This window comes from Choloepus didactylus, chromosome 4, assembly GCF_015220235.1.
Source record: "Choloepus didactylus isolate mChoDid1 chromosome 4, mChoDid1.pri, whole genome shotgun sequence".
Taxonomy (NCBI): Eukaryota; Metazoa; Chordata; class Mammalia; order Pilosa; family Megalonychidae; genus Choloepus; species Choloepus didactylus.
Window position 1 is genome coordinate 136,331,162 of NC_051310.1, and position 18,859 is coordinate 136,350,020.

Genomic DNA, 18,859 nt, shown 5'->3' on the forward strand with positions numbered 1-18,859 from the left:
GAAAGTAGACTTTTGCTAGTCCAGAGTTCGCTTGGAAGGAACTAAAAGAACACCCCAGAAGCCTAGAGAGACACATCCTGGGAGAAAGCCATTTTGAAACCAGAACCCCGAAGCATAGCCAGCCACATGCCTGTGCCTTCCCAGATGACAGAGTTGTTCCAGATGCCATCGGCCATCCTTCAGTGAAGTTACACTATTGTTGATGCCTTACCCTGGACACCTTATGGCCTTAAGACTGTAACTTTGTAATTAGATGTTCTAGTTTGCTAATGCTGCAGAATGCAAAACACCAGAGATGGATAGGCTTTTATAAAATGGGTTTATTTCACTACACAGTTACAGTCTTAAGGCCACAAAGCATCCAAGGTAACACCTCAGCAATCAGGTACCTTCACTGGAGGATGGCCAATGGCGTCCGGAAAACCTCTGTTAGCTGGGAAGGCAGCTGGCGTCTGCTCCAAAGCTCCGGCCTCAAAACGGCTTTCTCCCAGGACGTTCCTCTCTAGCAAGCTTGCTCCTCTTCAAACATCACTCCCAGCTGCGCTCCCTGAGTTTTCTATGTCTCAGTCAGTTCATTTATATGGCTCCACTGATCAAGGCCCACCCCGAATGGGCGGGGCCACACCTCCATGGGAACAGCTCATCAAAATTATTACCCACAGCTGAGTGGGGCACATTCCAAGCAAATCTAACCAGCACCAAAAACGTCTGTCCAACAAGACCACAAAGATAATGGCATTTGGGGGACACAATACATTCACACCGGCACACTAGATAAACCCCCTTTATAGAAGCCAATCCGTTTCTGATATTTTGCCTAATGGCAGCACTAGCAAACCAGAACAGTTCTCTTTATGCCAACATATTCTTAAAATTTTATCATGGTAAAATATATATAACATTACATGTGATATTATAAACACTTTGAAGTGTGCAATTCAGTGGCATTAATTATATTCACAATGTTGTGCAACCATCATCAATCTTTCATCATCCCAAACAGAAATTCTTCACCATTAAGCAGTGAGTCCCCATTTCTCCTTCCCTCCAGTCCCTGGTAACCTCTAATCTACTCTCTGTCTTTCTCAATTTGCTTATTGTAGATATTTCATATAAGTGGAATCATAGAATATTTGTTTTTTTTGTCTTTGGCTTCTTTAACTTAGCATAATATTTTTGAGGTTCATCCATGTTGTAGTATGCATCAGAACTTCGTATCTTTTTAGTGGCTGAATAATGTTCCATTGAATATATATACACACACATACATATATACATAAATGTGTGTGTGTGTATGTATACACACCACATTTTGTTTATCTGCTTATCAGTTGTTGGGCATTTGGGTTGTCTATCTTTTGGATATTGTGAATAACGCTCCTGTGAACAAGTATCTGTTTGAGTTTCTGTTTTCAATTCTGGGTTATGTGGTAACTGTATATTTAACTTTTTGAAGAATTGTCAAACTGATTCCCACAGGGGATGCAGTACACTGAAATTTTTAAATATACCATCTTTTTACATATGAATGATTTGTATAAGTCACATTAATTAAAGATAACAAAAGATTTTTGAAAAGATTACTCTATTTTCTGTATTAGGCTGACTGGTCAATTTTGTGGAAGTGAAGAGAGAAAATTTGTTTATTCTTTTTTCCTCTCAATATGTACTTAGAAGATTAAACACAGAAAATTATACCCATCAGGAAATATGCAAGTATAGAGAATATTGTATTTTAGGCCAATAAGGGTGTTTCAGTTTGCTAAGGCTGCCGAAATGCAGTATACCAGAAATGGACTGGCTTTTAACAATGGGGATTTATTAGCTTACAAGTCACAATTCTAAGGCCGTGAAAATGTCCAAATTAAGGCATCAACATGAGGATACCTTCTCTGAAGAAAGGCTACTGGCATCTGGGACACCTCTGTCACAGGGGAAGGCATATGGCTGGTGTCTACTGGTCTTTCTTTCAGCTTCTGGCTTCAGTGGCTCTTTGAGCTTTTGTGGGTCCTTGCTTGCTTCTCTGGGGCTTTTCTTTCTCTGCGCTCTCTTGGCTTTTTCTGTCCTTTATCCTCTCATAAAGGACTCCAGTAAGAGGATTAAGACCCACCTCAAATGGGATGGGTCACATCTCAGTTGAAATAACTTAACCAAAATATCCACCCACAACAGGTCTACACCCACAGAAATGGATTTAAATAACACGGCTTTTTCTGGGGTAAATAACAGCTGCAAACCAGCACATTCCACCTGTTGAACCTTCTGTACTCCTTCAGTATCAAGTGCCTGATCTCTAACCTCTTTCTATCTCCTGATAACCTGTGTTCTCAACTCTCAAATTTCACTCATCATTGTTAGTCCATATTAGTGAGACCATACAGTATCCATCCTTTTGTTTCTGGGTAATTTGACTCAACATAATGTCTAATGTCTACCTGTCTTTTGGATTTTATAGGTCATATTTACTTTATTTTTATTTTTTCCCTCTCTCTTTTTACCCTTACTGATAGTCTTCATTTCTACAATCTTTTCCAAACCTCTCTGTCCTGTCTTTTCCTATCTGCCTGTAGTGCTCCCTTTAGTATATCCTGTAAAGGAGGTATCTTGTTCACAAACTCTCTTAGCGTCTGTTTGAGAATATTTTAAACTCTTCCTCATTTTTGAAGGACAGTTTTGCCAGATATATAATTCTTGATTGGCAGTTTTTCTTTTTCGGTATCTTAAATATATCATACCATTGCCTTCTTGTCTCTATGGTTTCTACTGAGAAATCCACTCCCTTTATACACTGTATGGACAGATGAATAGAAAAATGAGGACAAAAAGTAAATGAATAATAGGGAGAGATTGGGGGGATGTGATGTTTTGGGTGTTCTTTTTTACTTTAATTTTTATTTATTCTTTTGTGTGTGTGTGTGCCAGTTTGAATGTATTGTGTCCCCCAAACGCCATTATCTTTGATGTAGTCTTGTGGGGCAGACGTTTTGGTGCTGATTAGATTTGCTTGGAATTTGCCCCACCCAGCTGTGGGTGATGACTCTGATGAGATATTCCCATGGAGGCATGGCCCCACCCATTCAGGGTGGGACTTGATCATTGGAGCCATATAAATGAGCTGACTCAAAGAGACGGAACTCAGTGCAGCTGTGAGTGACATTTTGAAGAGAAGCAAGCTTGCTAGAGAGGAACGTCCTGAGAGAAAGCCATTTTGAAACCAGAACTTTGGAGCAGACACCAGTCACGTGCCTTCCCAGCTAACAGAGGTTTTCCAGACGCCATTGGCCATCCTCCAGTGAAGGTACCCGATTACTGATGTGTTACCTTGGATACTTTATGGCCTTAAGACTGTAACTGTGTAGCCAAATAAACCCCCTTTTTATAAAAGCCAATCCATCTCTGGTGTTTTGCATTCTGCAACATTAGCAAACTAGAACAGTGTGGTAATGAAAATGTTAAAAAATTGTGATGAATGCACAACTATATAATGGTGCCATGAACAACTGATTGTAGACTGTGGGTGATTGTATGGTATGTTTGAATATATCTCAATAAAATTGAATTGTAAAAATTGCTTTAAAAAAAAAACAGAAAATCCTATAAGGACTACCTCCACCATATCCCCTGCACTGTGCCTTGCTTGAACCTCCATCTCACACTTCTCTTACGGTGATAAGGAGCTATGAGAGCAAGGTTTCCAAGAGTGCACACTTAATTGCTGATTGTATACAGCTAAAAAAAGAGAATACATGTCATGTTTCACTCAATTTTATAATACCACTAGGAAAAAAATGGCCAATGAAAAACAAAAGTGCCTTGCCTTTAATTAGAACATACATAAACACATACACAAACATAGCTTTCCCTTTTTTCCCTTTTCTTTTTTGCTTTAATTCCTTTCATTATTACAATTAAATTACTTTGATGGTAGGAGATAAACAGATCTAAATTTGCCTCTTGACATTATCATTTACTTAAGGTTTACTTAAGCACTCTTAATATTCAGTTTCTGCATCAGTAAAATGGGCTTGATAATACAGAAGCCATAGTGATGCTGTAGGCCAAAAATGTAGGCAAAAGCTGGTTACAGAGGAGGTGAACAACCAGCATCATGTTATAATTTGAGCTAAAAATCTGCATCTAACCTCTAACTTCTGTAGACAGAAAAGAAAGAGCTGCCAAGAACTTAATTTAGACACATTGAGTATTAAAGGATGACTGCTGATTATTGACCCTGATTCTAAAGGAACTCAACCATCTGCTCTCTCTACACCTGTACCCATAAAGTTGAGTACAGTTGGAGAAAAAGAATTATGTAACTGCACAGATTTCACTACAAATTTTGATTGCTAAATTTAAATGGGCACTGAACACTACCTGGTAATCCTACCATAATTTTTTATTTGGCTTGTTCCGTTTTCTACAATGATCTTTCATAACTTCTCACTTTTCAATATTCCTACCTTTTATTTACTCCTGTTTTACAGTTGATGTTCATGCCTTATTCTTCATCAATAACTTTTAGTAATGATCATGGTGATGGTAGCATGACATTGTAAATATAATTAACAGCACTGAATTACATATTTGAATGTGGCTAAAAGGGTAAATTTTAGATGGTATATATGTTAAGGGCATAAAAATATTTTTTAAAAAAACCATTGGACTGTACAACACAAACAGTGAACCCTAATGTAAACTACAGACTATAGTTATTAGTACAATTATAATATATATATGTGCATTTTGTGGAATTGCATTTATTAAGTGGATCAAATTTGTGAGGCAAAATAGCTAGAACAAGTTCTCACTGCTCTAGTGTGAGAGATGATAGAGCTAAAGACCAAAGGAGATTCGGAGATTTCTCTACCTTGAAATTTTTTAATAAATCACACCCACTGCCAGCCCCCTTTAGGGGAAGTATAGCCTAAGGCAAAGGGAGGAGTAACCCAGACCAGCAGAAAGTTCAAATCAGGGATTGACATTCACCCTTACAAAGTCCTTGGCCTGAGGAATCATTTTAAGAAAGCACATCCTCTCTTCTACTTACCACACACATGCTCAGAACACAGAGAAAATGCAAGGGGTGGAGCAGTGAAATCCTTGAGACTTGCAGGAGAGCTACTTAGTCCCAGAGATCTTTTTTTTTCCCCGAGAAGTTTTAGATTGTGAATTTTTGAAATTAGAGGTAATAAAATATTTAAGAGGACATACTTTGTTGCTTTTCAGCCTTTATTCCTCCAGAGTAATTTTAAAAACTTCAGTGGGTAGATTTTCTGAAAAATTAACTTTAAGAGCAAGAAAAAAACAAATCCTCTATAGAGGGCAAACCATATGGCACAGCCAGCTCAAACAAAAGAGCAAGACAAACTCATGCTTCCAGTGTCCTGTTATTTTCACATAAGAAGGAAAAATTCTGAACTTGTTGATTTCTCATAGCTTCTTGGAGTTGAAAAGATCTTAAGTTATTTAATGCACTCCTTTTCAGCCTCTGTTTGAACATTTGAAATAATGGGAAGCTCACCGTTGCACAGTGTTTTTACTAGCATGGAAAAATGTCTTTATTTTCTGACCTGGTCTTAAAGGAATGAGAATGTAGTAGCTATAGCCAATAGCATTTATTTTTTCCTCTAGAAATTATAAACAAAAATTATAAAAAGCTTTTTGCTTCTTCTGCTAAGGACATAGAGAAGTAAGAGCAAATGAAAGGTCCTGTGGGAGGGGAAATCTTAATGATTAATATACATATAATTAAATTATGCTTTACAAAAATTTGAAATAATGATGACTCAGAAAACAAGGGCCCATGTGTCAAAATTTCTTGTCAGTGAATTTTATTAGGGTTTTTTTTCAACTTTATTGTAGTAAATATTTTATTTTACCTGATGATATATAAACCGCTAAATTCAGAAGAATCCAACTTACTTTATCTTTAAAAATATTTTAAAAGAATTCAATTTAAAATGTTTATCTCCTGTGAAAATCAACTCTGCTTTAAATATGAAATATCAAAATTGATTCTATAAGGAGAAAACTAAATTACACATCATGTTTTTCAATCTAAAACTAATAGCTTAGTAGGGAAATTCAGTTTTTATAGCATTTACTTTAATTTTTCTCAAAAATCTGTGGTGGATTTCATTACTTTCCTACAAGACTTTCTGAACTAATTTCTCAATTATTCCTGGGCCTGAAGAGAGTATGGAGTATAGAAGCTGGTACAAATTAAATATTTCCCTGAATTCCCTTTCAGGCTCCAAAATCCATGCTCCCTTTTGTGATCCAGTTTTCCACTCTATGCCTGGAAAACCTGCTGAGTTAGAAAAGGGTAACTCACCTCCATGAAGCTCAATGACCAGGCCACCAGGGGGCAGAGGTAGGCACTTGGCTCAGAGCTCAGCAGGCTCAGGATGGCTCAGACCGTGAGTCCGGGGGCCTGTTCATTTTCTAGGAATGAGCTGAGACCATGGCAGAAGGAGGGGGAAAGTTCAGGAGCTGAGGAAAAGGGGCAGGGTCAGAGTGAGGTCTGGCAGATTCCGTGACAGTTTGTCAGTTGCTTTGATCATCACTTGCTTAAGAGAAAGATAAACCCTGACTGGAATGGCTTACCTGCCCACCCTTTTTTGGAGTGGGGAGAGGGCAACTCATTTCTTTTTTTTTTTTTTTTTTTTTAATCTTCATATTATTGAGATATATTCACATACCACACAGTCATACAAAACAAATCGTACATTCAATTGTTCACAGTACCATTACATAGTGGTACATTCATCACCTAAATCAATCCCTGACACCTTCATTAGCACACACACAAAAATAACAAGAATAATAATTAAAGTGAAAAAGAGCAATTGAAGTAAAAAAGAACACTGGGTACCTTTGTCTGTTTGTTTCCTTCCCCTATTTTTCTACTCATCCATCCCTAAACTAGACAAAGTGGAGTGTGGTCCTTATGGCTTTCCCAATCCCATTGTCACCCCTCATAAGCTACATTTTTATACAACTGTCTTCGAGATTCATGGGTTCTGGGTTGTAGTTTGATAGTTTCAGGTATCCACCACCAGCTACCCCAATTCTTTAGAACCTAAAAAGGGTTGTCTAAAGTGTGCATAAGAGTGCCCACCAGAGTGACCTCTCGGCTCGTTTTGGAATCTCTCTGCCACTGAAGCTTATTTCATTTCCTTTCACATCCCCCTTTTGGTCAAGAAGATGTTCTCCATCCCGCGATGGAGGGCAACTCATTTCGATTCGAATAGTAGTCTGATACTAAGGTTCAGATGCTCGTCGTTGGAGTAGGTGCTCTATGAAAGAGGAAATAAGCAACATCATCATCCCGCCTATAAGCTTAATGCATGAGAAATAACCACCTCACCCTCACAATCTCATCACAATCTCATCACAGCATTGAGGCACCAACTGAGTGGCTTTAATGGAGAGTTATTTCACCTCAGTGAGCTCACATTCCATTGAGGCAGCCCCTGACTTACTCACTCTCTGAGAAAGTAACAGAGGCCTGGAAAACTATAGGCCATAAAGAACAAGGATAAGAAAAGTCTCGTTTCACACAGTTTTCTTCAGGAGTTTTAGCTAACAGAAATAGGTACCCAGACTAGGCTCTTGAGTCACCTATGAAGAGCCATACGGAGCCAAAGAGTTTTTCTTACAGTAATTCCCTTAAATCAGTATATTTTCTTAAACGTCTAGCTTCTGCCTAGCTGTCCAGCCTTAACTCTCACAACCTTTCCCCCATTGTTTGGAATTACCTAAATATGCCATGCTTCTGTGGCTTTGCACATTGTCCCTTCTGCCCCAATTATTATTTCTTCAGTAAACTCCTCCGTAACCATCCGTAAATGTTACTCCCACCCCCATCCCCTAAAGAAATATTTTGATCCCTCTATACTGGAGTTTTTCAGCCTCGGCCCTGTTGACGTTTTTTGGCCAGATAATTTGTGGTGGGCTGGCCCATGCATTGTGGGATGTTTAACAGCGCCCCAACCTCTACCTACCAGAAACCTCCTAGTCATGACAATCAAAAATGTCTTCAGACATTACCAAATATCTGTTGGGGTGCAAAATCATCTTCCAGTTGAGAACATCTGTTCTACACATTTCTAAGGCACCCTAGATCATTGTACATGGTTTTTAACTGTTTGATTGCATTTCTGTTCCTCCGCTAGGTTGTGAACAACTGCAGGGTAGTGCTGTGTCTTGTTAACTTGACAGTACATGGCATTTGTTGAATCAAATTCCTTGTCAAATAAATGGCTATGTTATGGTTAGTGACCACCCAGAAACTATGTCCCTAAGTAAAAATATTAATTTCATTTTATCTTGAATATTTTTGTTGTTGGCCAAAATGTTTTACGTTAGTATATATGATTATACTAAATCCTGGAATCTGCATATTCTCGAGTTTTTAGCCCATGGAGGAGAATACTCCCACCAGAGCACTGAGAAACCTTTGGGCATCAGTTCCTCTATCTGTAAAATGTGAATTCCTGAGAACCCCTTCCACCTCTAAAACTCTTTGACTCCAAATCCTATATAGCAACAAGTCCTACTCTTCACAAAGTGGCATTTCAAGTCTTTATTTCCCTATTTAATAACAAAGTGGTATGGGGGGGGCATAGACAGCAATGTCTAGGAGACCGAAGAGACTAAGTTTTCCCATGTAATTAATAAAAATAAGACCAAAGTAAAAATCCAAAGTTACTTTTCTTTTCCAAACCTCAATTGGGTCATGTATAAAATAGGGATGATAATAATTACCTCATAGGTTTATTGTGAGAATTAAATGAGATGATGTATGTAAAATATTTAATAGCACCTGGCACATAGCATCCATTAAACAGCACTAGCTATTATTATTGTTATTGTTACTGCAACTAACATTGGTTTACAAAACTTGTGAGGCTTAGCCTAAAGCTAGATCAGATACCAAGTAGATACGTTTGGTTGTCTACCTCACCCAATCCCATTTCCACTCTGACCAAATGAACTTCCACTTTTCCAAATAGCTACCTGAAAGCTAAATCTGAACTGCCACATCTGCCCCTCTGAACTCCTATTATTGCTGCCTCAGACCAACAACTATCTCCAAAAATCTTCCACAGCTGCCTTTTAGCATACACAGTGATGCTGGCTGGGCTATACCTAAACTGTTAGACTTCCAAGGGCAGGAGAGCATCAGTGCAGCATGAAATTTCTCAGACCAAGGTTACTTAATTATTTTTTCTCATACACATCATACAATTCCACTTATAGAAGAAAACCAACACCAGAATCTTTCCTTCCTAATTCCACTGCCACATTTTTTTCCAGCTTTTAAACAGTATCTTCTGCTGCCACAGGGATCATGCTGAATCTTTAAGAATCCTTCTCAGGAGACTCTTCTCAAGAGCCTTTATTTAGCACTTGTAGAAGAAAATCCAAACCTCTGCAACATAGCACACTCAAGTAGTCATAATGTGGCCCTAATCTTCTTTTCTAGTGCTAGTTCTCACTTCTTCACACAACCATGTACAATAGTCACACCAAATTACTCATGTTAACATGTCCTTGTCGCAGTTCCCTTCAACTTTTGTTCATAGCTGCCTATGATGTGTGAAGTGCCTAGTACTGTGCCTTGAACATAAAGAGTGTCATTATTAATATCTTACTGCTTAAATTCCTAAGAGAGATAACAGAAAGCATGCCCCCACTAAAGCAAGCCCTTGATCCCTGCCTAGTGCTTATATTCCAAATCCCTATCAGATTTACCTCCTGACTGAGCTGGACTAGACAGACAGTCAAGTAACAAAAGTCAGTGTCCCCAAACTAATCTATGGTGATAGTAATTAGAACAGCGATTGCCTATGGGGATGGGATTGACTGGAAAGGGGCACAAGGGAACTTTCTAGGATGATGAAATTGTTCTATATTTTGATTGGGATGCTAGTCACATCAATGTATATATTTGCTAAAATTCATCTAGTTATTCACTTAAGATCACTGTATGTAAATTTAACCTCAATTTTTTAAAAAGTCAGAATTCTCTTTGTCTTTTTCCCTTAAAATAGAGATCAAAAACTCAAATGTCTGCAGGAGCTTGGTGGTTAAGGTAAATGTGTGAAGTGGCTGGGTAAAATATAATAGGTAATTTTGAGGATTGCGGCAAACCAGAGAGAGTATGCACTTTATCATGACCACACGGAAATAATGCATGCAAAAGCAGAACCCATATTTAGTAGGCACTTCAGGTATTTTGATCATTAACCAAATTTGTGACACTCTGTTATGCCACAGAGCAATTAACAGTCTCCAAAGTAGGATGCACAAAATGATCTATTGAAATGAGGGATGAAAATATTTAGAACATTTTTCTAAATTTTACTTTCGTTTTCATGTTCTTTTTCTTCGTTATTTCATTTTAGAACATAAAAAGAGGCCAACAGAAGGGTATACACTACATTTATCTTACATATCCTGTGCCAAGTCAAGCAACTAAGGTCTAGGATATGGGCAACATTCCAAAGAATGCAATGAGTAGACAGATATAGGGCAGGGATGGGCACTGCTCCATTGGCACAACTGAGCCTCTATAAGGAAAATCAACACTGCTACAACCATAGATAAACAAGAAAAGAACAAGCTTTATTGACATTTCATTCTCAGGAAAAGAGAGAGGACACTGTAGAGATCGCATCCTCTCCATTTCTAAAGTGCAGACTGAATTGTGAGTGCTACGTGACTCTGCAAAGGAAAAGAGCTAGTGGAGGATCTTCCCAAGGCCTCTGACCCAGCCAACTATTGGAGCAGCTGGGATGGTGATGAGGCAATCTTTTTGTTCACAGAGAAGCATGCTAACTTGCTGATTGGCTGACAAGTGTGGTAGAAGGCAGGCACATTTGTCAAAGCCTGGGTGAGGGCACCCCTCTCTGGCCTGGCATGTTGCAGAAAGCACAGAACAACGACTCTAAATTCCAGTGTGACGAGGCAGCTCCTCAGGCTGGCAAAGTCTCAGCAGAGCAGGATGCCTACCCTTATACCCCTCTTCACCCTGGTTGGAGAGGTAGTCAAAAAGGACTGACTGACTTCCACTCCAATGGAATCAGGAAATCCAGAGAAACCCAGAGACAGCAACCTGCCTAGTTCATTAATTAGAATATAGTTTCCATTAATCTAAGACACATAATAATTGTTGCTTAATTAAGAATGAAATTTATATCTCTCTTGAGTAAGAGTCCAAACCTGTATGATAGCTCTAATCTGCAAGTTGTCAGTCTCTTAGGTTCCTTCCATCTACTTGCTTTACATCTCTAGGGTTTTGTCCTCATTTACATAGTCTAAAATGGCCACGTGCATCCAGCTAAAAATGTACTGCTATGAGAAAGAAAGGAAAAACTGCGTTGAGGGAGAACCACCAGTCTCTGACATACTAAGACAAATGAAGTCCAGCCCTGCAGCATGAAACCAAAGAAAACAAAAAGCAGAGTCTCATAATACATGGGAATCAAAGGACCTTTTTATATATTCCAGATGGCAATTTTAAAAATTAGACTTTTTGAGCTCAGTGCATTGGATGTCAATGCCCCATAATTCCTGCACAAAGACATGGAAAAAATCCAGCAGCTATCTGTCCTGAGCAACACCATATACATCAAATGCGGTAGTACTGATGGTGGCTGATTTTTTCCAAATAAATTGGGCAAGTTTTAGTATATTTAAGGAAACTGTAGAGAAAAATACTACAGAAGATGTGGTCACATTTTGTAGAATAGATGCATCGATTATTCTGTTCAATCTCCAAGAACCCATCCATGCAAATTCAACACTGGATATAACCAGAGAACAGGAGACGTAAAATTTCTTCTTCCAGGAAGTTGCGGTGGGCGCTGTTAGTTACATATGCATCTCTGTGCCTCATCAACCATTCCATCACTGCTCACCACCCAGCTGACAGTTTAGCCTTGGAGTGGCCTTGTGTTTCTCCTTGGTCTCCTCCTTCCTTCAATAATCACTACAGAGTCAATGTGAGTTAGGTCAACCACTGCAGGCTCTAGAGATTCACAGGAGAGGTCAACCACTTCATCTCCATCACTTTCCCTGAACTCTATCAGTCCTGCTTCCAAGGCCATCTCAGGGGTTGAGCCTCCTCCATTTTGCTTATGGGCTTGTCTGGAATTTACCATGCTACCGCAGCACATTCTTGTATTCATTGTGCTTTTTGGATCTTCAGAGATGTAAGTGATCTGTGCCAAAGTTTACAAGTGAATATTAAAGTTCTTAATGTTTCACAATTGTTGGTTAGTCACTCTCTAGCTTACATGAGAATTTAGAGCCCACATTTTCCAGTATCTTTGAACTCTGATTCTGATTCCTGTTCTGTCTCCACCTCCACAACTGTTGTGATCCTACAGGGTTAATCTTCTGGGAGCCACTGATGAGAAAGCTCAATCTGAATTTTTCTCTGAAAAAGTGACAGAAAAATTAAACTTTAGAAATATTTAAAATAAGATTGATAGTAGTATATGTGTAAAATGTATAGTGTTTTATATATACATATGAAATGCATACACAAAAAATTTTTGATAGTTATACATTTTAACAAAGTTTGGGGACCACTTCTCTTGAAGCTGAGTGTCCCTCCCCACTTCATGTCCTGATGGTACTGGGGAGAATGAGGAGTCCCAAGGGCACGTACATGAAGAGAAACACAACATCATTAAATATTGAGGAAGAAGAGTTGCTACTTCATCCAAGAGTCAGTATGAGGATTTAGAGGAAGTGCTTATTTTTTTATGTAAAGATATTTTATTACTATTTTACTATATAACATATTAGTAAATACACCAGATTACATGTTCTTAAATGGCAAATGAGACAAAAAAGATAACATGTATTTTTGATCCTAATGAGAACCTGAAAATCATCTGTCTTTTAGGGGATTCAGGTTCCTCCAACGTCTGTGATACTGTCCATGAGGATACCAGTGGTGCTTAGAACATTTTGCCAAGTTTTTCTATCATGGGTCCTTGCTCAAGATGTTTATCTTTTTCTTTTAATGTGGTTTTCAGCACTTAGTTATGTGTTTCTTCATTATTATACACAGGATCTGGTTGAGGGATAGGTTTGGTGTGTTCATATGGAATATCCACAGAAGGGTGGAAGCATACTATCATCCTGCCATTAGATGTCAAAGCAAACTCTACTTTACAATTATATTCATCTGGAAGAGAAGAGTACATAGATTTATGACAAATGCAATACAAATCTCCATTTTGGATTGGAAATAAATGTTTCAACATAGTTCTGATTGGTATTATCCATTTTATTGCTGCTACTGCCATGGTCAATCAAGATGCCTATCCAGTGGTATAAAAAGAGATGTTTTGAAGAGAAACTGCTTTTAAAATCTGTTTTTTAGGCATACCTATTTTCATTGCCACTATTCTGCTAACACATGGTGTGAGAGGGACGCAAACCTATGTCTTCTGACTGCGAACCTCCACAGATAGTCACCATGAACTTGCCATCTTGCTCCCAGTGCTTATTTTTTATAAAGTAAAATTTTTATAAAGTATAATGTACAAAAAACTCTTTGTACATTTGAATTTCTAATAACAAATAAGGAATGGACCATTTAGTCCAAGCAGTTTCATGTTGCCCAGAATTCTCTTTCTAACAGAGGCAACAAGGTGTTTTGAAGAGTTTTATCCTAGATTCTGTTCTAGGAAGAAGTGGATGGAGTTCAGGCATGAACCACATTGCAACTTGGTTTGAGTCTGGGCTTCGCAGCTTTTGGGCATGTGACCTATACAGTTAATTAAGTTTCCAAAACCTCAGCATGTAAGTAAGCCCTTTTTCAAATTTACTTATTTTTGTAATTAAAAAAATAATAAAACACATACATATGGTAAAAACAAAATTACAGTGAAAGATATGGCTCCCATCTTGGATGCCCAGTCCCCATTTCTCCCCAGAGGCAATCAGTTTGTGTATCTACCAAAGATTTGAAATGCAGAGCATGTATTACTTTGATAATTTTTTAAAATGATGAACTCTATTTAAAATTTAGAATTGTGATCAGAAACTACACCTGCTGTCACCAGCAATATCAATAATGGTGTCAATAAACACTTCACTCTATGTATATTTAAAAAAAAAACCCACAAACTTATAGGGAGTTTTGGAGATCCTGTCACATTGTTAGATACAGAGTAGGCATTTAAAAAATGTCATCTGTCCCCCACCTTGGTAGTTGTAGTCATTTGGATCATCTGATTGTTGGCTTTTATGACTTCCCCCATTTCAATATGCTTTCACCTTTTAAAATTTGAAAGTAGGAAAATTTATTCTATTTTGGAAAGTTCCAGTCAGGAAACCAGACAGATTTACAACTAAAGGAACCAGGCCACGTACAGTCACATACTCTATAGAAAATGCCTCAAAGAGAAGACCCATGTGCCTTTGAGGATATTACATGGAAAGATGAAGCTGACAGATTTATTAAAAACTTATGGAATACTAGAACCATCAAGAGCAGCTAAACAGGGAAATCCTGGGCATGCCCCCATGCCTTATCCATGGGCTAGATTCTGGAATCAGGCCTGGCTTTGAATCAAACCAGCTCTGATTCCCTGTTGATCCTGATGTTACTTACTTAGTCTCTCTGGACTTCAGTTTCCTTATCTGAAGGCATTTTGATCTTCCTTCTAGAATTAAATTTGAGATAAAACACATAAAGCCCCTAGCACATGGTAAGATCTCACTCAGTGGAAACTATTTTTATTACTACCACAGGGGAGATGAAATGTGAACAGAAGAATTAATCAATTGAGAAGGCACTTTGTAAACTGTAAGCTGCCCCTCAACCCCAGACTATATCCAAAAATTAACTCCAAATGGGATCAAAGACCTAAATGTAAGAGCTAAAAGTGTAAAACCCAGGCATAAATCTTCATTTGGCCTTGCAGTAGACAATGGTTGCTTAGATAGGACACTCAAAGCAAAAATGACAAAAGAAAAAATAGATAAGTTGGACTTCATCAAAATTAAAAACTTTTGTGCTCCCAGAAAGTGAAAAGACAACCCTCACAAAAAGAGAAAATATTTGAAAATCATATATCTGATAAGGGACTTGTATTCAGAATATAAAAGAATTCTTAAAATTCAATAATGAAAAGACAAATAACCCAAATAAAAATAGGGAAAGGATCTGAATAGACATTGAAGAATATAATAAAATTGGCCAATAAACACCTAAAAACATGCTCAATGTCATTAGCCATAGGAAAATGCAAGCTAAAACTATAATGAGATACCACTTCACACCCACTAGGATGGTTCTATTGAAAAAGATAATAAGTGTTGACGAGGATGTAGAGAAATTGGAATCCTCATACACTGCTGGTGGGAATTTAAATGGTGTGGCAACTTTGGTCTGGTATTTCCTCAAAAAGTTAAATATGGAGTCACCATATGACTCAAACTCCAAGTCTAGGTGTATACTCAAAAGAAATACATGTGAACACAAAAACTTGTACAAAAATTATGATAGCAGCATTATTCAGGGTAGCCAAAAAGTGGAAACAATCCAAATTCCCTATTAACTCATGAATAGATAAATGGTGATATATCCAAACATTGGAGCAATATTCAGCAATAAAAAGGATAGAAGTACTGATACTTGCTACAACATGGATGAATTTCGAAAACATATTAAGTGAAAAAAATCCAGTCACAAAAGACAACATATTGTATGACTCCATTTATATGAAATGTCCAGAATAAGCAAATCTATAGGGACAGAAAGCAGATTAGTGGTTCCCTTGGACTGGAGAGTTGGAAGAAATGGGAAGTGACTGCTAATGATATGGGGTGTCTTTTGGAGGCTATGAAAATGTTCTAAAATGGATTTGAGGTGATGGATGCACAACTCTGTAAATATACTAAAAACCATTGAATTGCATACCTTAAATGGGTGAATTGTATAGTATTTGAATTATATCTCAATAAATCTTTTACCAAAACGAACACGTAAAGCTTCCAAAGAAATTTCACACAGAACAGTAGAACATGGTCTGAGTTAGACCTAAGCCCTTGAGCCTCGTCCGGAAGTGTTGAGCGAGAGAGGAAATTCGGTTGGAGTTCAGAAGAAAGCGCAGTGCTCAGCCTTCTCCCAGATGCACCGACCTACTTACCAAGGAAGTGCTACCCTCTGACCCCACAGACACCTGTCTCGCGCAGCATGGCAGACTTCCACTATTCGCCTTTCGTGACCGGCCTGCCCTTCCTCCCTCCCGCTGCAGCCAGGGAGAGTTCCTGAACCAGTCCGGAAAGCTCCTAAAAGCAGTGTACCACCGCCCCCCGCCCCCATCCAGCCAGCAGTTCAACGATCTAGATATTTTCGCCTGTACCTCTCACTCCTGCCCCGGCAGCTATGCGGCTTAGAAGAGAGCAGAAAGCGTTCGTCCGGGCGGCGCGCCGCCATCCTGGCTGTCCGCGGCTTCTCCGCTCGGGACTGAACCTTTGCGAGCCAGACCGGGATTCCTGGCTATACAGTGACGGGAAAGGAGGATCGGGGGACACGGAGCCAGGGAGGGCCGGTGGATTGACAAGGAGAAGCAGAGGGAGGGGACACTCACGAGGGACGCGCTCACGCTGGCGGCGGCACAGCTAGCAGAGGTCACACCACCAAGACAGGGTCGCAGCGCAAACTCCCCCTGACCTTTTGACGAAAAGCGCTGGGATTGTCCCCTCTGCCCACTTTAAACCCAAGTTTATGGTTTCCCCAACTGCCTAATCAAAACCCGAGCCCAGGGCGGCGCGTCACTGGTCTCTGGAAGAAAAGAGCTATTCTAGGTTAGAAGTGGGGACTTCCCGTCTTTAGTTTCATCTGTCTCTAAAGCTTGTGCTTTCCGAGAAAACGGAAGGGCAGGGTTGATTTATTTTCCTAGTCACTAAATCAGCAACTTCTCACTCTCTAGACCAGTTGTCCTCCAAGGAGGCAGTGCGCCTCCCTAGGGGGCGTTCTGGAAATTTATTGGATTGTTTTTCGTTCCAATAATGGTGCAGTTAGGAATATTTAGGGGCTGAGGACCAGGGGTTCCAAGACTTTGGGATTTCTCCCCTACACACACACACACACACACAGAATGTATGAAAAATCTGCTTATTATCTGGGCTTACAATCACATATAAAAAGTGTTTTGTTTTTCAGTTATTTCAATTTAGTCCTTTAGTATTTATTGACCATCTGCAATGTACCAGGCCTGTATACACTGAAATTTCCAGGATTGCAACTTCCAAGCAAATAAAAGATGTATTTTGGTTTTTTGTTTGCTTGGGGAATTTTACCTAGAGATTTTCACCATTTCAAAGAATCACACCAAAGCCAGCAATATCATATCTGAATCTGAGCCATCAGTGCAGCACACCTCTCAGTCTTTAGTTGTTGCCACTGGTTCACAGAGATCCTGGCCAGTGCAACCAGGTAAGAACATTCACACACTGAAATACTTGACCCTCATAATCAGGTTAATAAAAGAGGCACCTTGTTATAAAAAGGCAGGGGCGGAGGCGGGGCAAGATGGCGGACTGGTGAGCTGTATGTTTTAGTTACTCCTCCAGGAAAGTAGGTAGAAAGCCAGGAACTGCGTGGACTGGACACCACAGAGCAATCTGACTTTGGGCATACTTCATACAATACTCATGAAAACGTGGAACTGCTGAGATCAGCGAAATCTGTAAGTTTTTGCAGCCAGGGGACCCGCGCCCTCCCTGCCAGGCTCAGTTCCGTGGGAGGAGGGGCTGTCAGCTCCGGGAAGGAGAAGGGAGAACTGCAGTGGCAGCCCTTATCGGAAACTCATTCTACTGATCCAAACTCCAACCATAGATAGACTGAGACCAGACACCAGAGAATCTGAGAGCAGCCAGCCCAGCAGAGAGGAGACAGGCATAGAAAAAAAACAACACGAAAAACTCCAAAATAAAAGCGGAGGATTTTTGGACTTCTGGTGAACATAGAAAGGGGAAGGGCAGAGCTCAGGCCCTGAGGCGCATATGCAAATCCCAAAGAAAAGCTAATCTCTCTGCCCTGTGGACCTTTCCTTAATGGCCCTGGTTGCTTTGTCTCTTAGCATTTCAATAACCCATTAGATCTCTGAGGAGGGCCCGTTTTTTTTTTTTTTTTTTTTAATCCTTTTTTCTTTTTCTAAAACAATTACTCTAAGAAGCCCAATACAGAAAGCTTCAAAGACTTGCAATTTGGGAAGGTCAAGTCAAGAGCAGAACTAAGAGAGCTCTGAGACAAAAGGCAATAATCCAGTGGCTGAGAAAATTCACTAAACACCACAACTTCCCAAGAAAAGGGGGGTGTCTGCTCACAGCCATCATCCTGGTGGACAGGAAACACTCCTGCCCATCGCCAGCCCCATAGCCCAGAGCTGCCCCAGACAACTCAGTGTGACGGAAGTGCTTCAAATAACAGGCACACACCACAAAACTGGGCGTGGACATTAGCCTTCCCTGCAACCTCACCTGATTGTCCCAGAGTTGGGAAGGTGGAGCAGTGTGAATTAACAAAGCCCCATTCGGCCATCATTTCAGCAGACTGGGAGCCTCCCTACACAGCCCAGCAGCCCAGAACTGCCCTGGGGGGACGGCACTCACCTGTGACATAGCACAGTCATCCCTCAACAGAGGACCCGGGGTGCACAGCCTGGAAGAGGGGCCCACTTGCAAGTCTCAGGAGCCATACGCCAATACCAAGGACTTGTGGGTCACTGGCAGAGACAAACTGTGGCAGGACTGAACTGAAGGATTAGACTATTGCAGCAGCTTTAAAACTCTAGGATCACCAAGGAGATTTGATTCTTAG

The 18,859-nt window shown here is 39.7% G+C and overlaps 2 pseudogenes; both read right to left on the minus strand.

Annotated features, from left to right (window-relative positions):
• Positions 1 to 10,613: 10,613 nt before the first annotated feature.
• Positions 10,614 to 16,867, minus strand: LOC119533367 (annotated as a pseudogene).
• Positions 12,520 to 13,554, minus strand: LOC119533368 (annotated as a pseudogene).
• Positions 16,868 to 18,859: the final 1,992 nt, after the last annotated feature.